Here is a 3,412-nt window from a genome sequence, read left to right as displayed (position 1 = left end):
TTTTTTTCTTTAGCTTCTCATGTTTTGGAAAAGAAAAAGTTAAATATAGAGTGTCGCTGGATAAATATAAACTGGACTGCAGTGTAAAATGCCACTCAGCCTCTTTTTTTAAATATATATATTTTTATTATACTTTAAGTTATAGGGTACATGTGCACAACGTGCAGGTTTGTTACATATGTATACATGCGCCATGTTGGTGTGCTGCACCCATTAACTCGTCATTTAACATTAGGTATATCTCCTAATGCTATCCCTCCCCCCTCCCCCCACCCCACAACAGGCCCCGGTGTGTGATGTTCCCCTTCCTGTGTCCAAGTGTTCTCATTGTTCAATTCCCACCTATGAGTGAGAACATGTGGTGTTTGGTTTTTTGTCCTTGCGCTAGTTTGCTGAGAATGATGGTTTCCAGCTTTATCCATGTTGCTACAAAGGACATGAACTCATCCTTTTTTATGGCTGCATAGTATTCCATGGTGTATATGTGCCACATTTTCTTAATCCAGTCTATCATTGTTGGACATTTGGGTTGGTTCCAAGTCTTTGCTATTGTGAATAGTGCCACAGTAAACATACGTGTGCATGTGTCTTTATAGCAGCATGATTTATAATCCTTTGGGTATATACCCAGGAATGGGATGGCTGGGTCAAATGGTATTTCTAGCTGTAGATCCATGAGGAATCGCCACATTGTCTTCCACAATGGTTAAACTAGTTACAGTCCCACCAACAGTGTAGAAGTGTTCCTATTTCTCCACATCCTCTCCAGCACCTGTTGTTTCCTGACTTTTTAATGATCACCATTCTAACTGGTGTGAGATGGTATCTCATTGTGGTTTTGATTTGCATTTCTCTGATGGCCAGTGATGATGAACATTTTTTCATGTGTCTGTTGGCTGCATAAATGTCTTCTTTTGAGAAGTGTCTGTTCATATTCTTTGCCCACTTTCTGATAGGGTTGTTTGTTTTTTTCTTGTAAATTTGTTTGAGTTCATTGTAGATTCTGGATATTAGCCCTTTGTCAGATGAGTAGGCTGCAAAAATTTTCTCCCATTCTGTAGGTTGCCTGTTCACTCTGATGGTAGTTTCTTTTGCTGTGCAGAAGCTCTTTAGTTGAATTAGATCCCATTTGTCAATTTTGGCTTTTGTTGCCATTGCTTTTGGTGTTTTAGACATGAAGTCCTTGCCCACGCCTATGTCCTGAGTGGTATTGCCTAGGTTTTCTTCTAGGGTTTTATGGTTTTAGGTCTAACATGTAAGTCTTTAATCCATCTTGAATTAATTTTTGTATAAGGTGTAAGGAAGGGATCCAGTTTCAGCTTTCTACATATGGCTAGCCAGTTTTCCCAGCACCATTTGTTGAATAGGGAATCCTTTCCCCATTTCTTGTTTTTGTCAGGTTTGTCAAAGATCAGATGGTTGTAGATATGTGGTATTATTTCTGAGGCCTCTGTTCTGTTCCATTGATCTATATTTCTGTTGTGGTACCAGTACCATGCTGTTTATTGTGTCTATTTGATTCTTCTCTCTCTTCTTCTTTATAGTCTTGCTAGCGGTCTGTCAATTTTATTGGTCTTTTCAAAATCCAGCTTCTGGATTCATTGATTTTTTGAAGGATTTTTTGTGTCTCTATCTCCTTCAGTTCTGCTCTGATCTTAGTTGTTTCTTGCCTTCTGCTAGCTTTTGAACGTGTTTGCTCTTGTTTCTCTAGTTCTTTTAATTGTGATGTTAGGGTGTCAATTTTGGATCTTTCCTGCTTTCTCTTGTGGGCATTTAGTGCCATAAATTTCCCTCTACACACTGCTTTGAATGTGTCCCAGAGATTCTGGTATGTTGTGTCTTTGTTCTTGTTGGTTTCAAAGAACATCTTTATTCCTGCCTTCATTTCGTTATGTACTCAGTAGTCATTCAGGAGCAGGTTGTTCAGTTTCCATGTAGTTGAGCGGTTTTGAGTGAGTTTCTTAATCCTGAGTTCTAGTTTGTTTGCACTATGGTCTGAGAGACAGTTTGTCATAATTTCTGTTCTTTTACATTTGCTGAGGAGTGCTTTACTTCCAACTATGTGGTCAATTATGGAATAAGTGCGGTGTGATGCTGAGAAGAATGTATATTCTGTTGATTTGGGGTGGAGAGTTCTGTAGATGTCTATTAGGGACGCTTGGTGCAGAGCTGAGTTCAACTCCTGGATATCCTTGTTAACTTTCTGTCTTGCTGATCTGTCTAATGTTGACAGTGGGGTGTTAAAGTCTGCCATTATTATTGTGTGGGAGTCTAGGTCTCTTTGTAGGTCTCTAAGTACTTGCTTTATGAATCCGGGTGCTCCTGTATTGGGTGCATACATATTTAGGATAGTTAGTTCTTCTTGTTGAATTGATCCCTTTACCATTATGTAATGGCCTTCTTTGTCTCTTTTGATCTTGGTTGGTTTAAAGTCTGCTTTATCAGAGACTAGGATTGCAACCCCTGCCTTTTTTTTTTTTTTGCTTTCCATTTGCTTGGTAGATCTTCCTCCATCCCTTTATTTTGAGCCTATGTGTGTCTCTGCATGTGAGATGGGTTTCCTGAACACAGCACACTGATGGGTCTTGACTCTATCCAATTTGCGAGTCTGTGGAACATTTAGCCCATTTACATTTAATGTTAATATTGTTATGTGTGAATTTGATCCTGTCATGATGATGTTAGCTGGTTATTTTGCTTGTTAGTTGATGCAGTTTCTTCCTAGCATCGATGGTCTTTACAATTTGGCATGTTTTTGCAGTGCACCCAGCCTCTTTCTATCACACTATGTAAATAAAAGATTTGTTGGCAGCAATTTTCTTGGTGTGTTGGGTAAATTCTTCATAAATTCAGTTTTCAGTCTGACAGTGTTCATAAAAGCGGAATATAAAAGTAAAACATATGGACATTTTCCACCAGTTTTATTATGCAAAATACTTGATTTTGTATAAAATTGGATTTTTCAAGGCTAGGAAAATCTTCAATAAATCACATCAGCAGTTCTTCAATAAATCACATCAGCAGTTCTAAGAACGTATATAGAACCCCGTGTGTTTTCCCACTCAGCAACTCTGTGAGTAAGAAAGAGACCTGAAGGCTCTGCTATGGAAGCAAAGATCGAGGGAGGGATGAATAGAGGCAGGGATGGCAGGGTGATGGGGTAGGAAGGACAAAACGAAGGGAGAGAAAGAGCGAGGAAAGGAGGGAGCCCAGGAGGGAATGATCTGATCATGTTCTCAGAGTGTGACAGAAAATGGAAACTATGTTCTTTTAGAAACCCTCCATGTGCAATGTAAGGTCTATTCTGTTTGGCCTGCATAGTGATGTGTCTTTGTTTTAATGCAGGGCCTCAGCAAGGATGTAGTGGTTATCTGACAGGTTCGAATAATACCTTTGCCTCTCCTGATTCTGA

The sequence above is a fragment of the Nomascus leucogenys genome, chromosome 18 (assembly GCF_006542625.1).
Source record: "Nomascus leucogenys isolate Asia chromosome 18, Asia_NLE_v1, whole genome shotgun sequence".
In the NCBI taxonomy this organism is placed as follows: Eukaryota; Metazoa; Chordata; class Mammalia; order Primates; family Hylobatidae; genus Nomascus; species Nomascus leucogenys.
Note: the sequence above shows the minus strand (reverse complement) of the source record.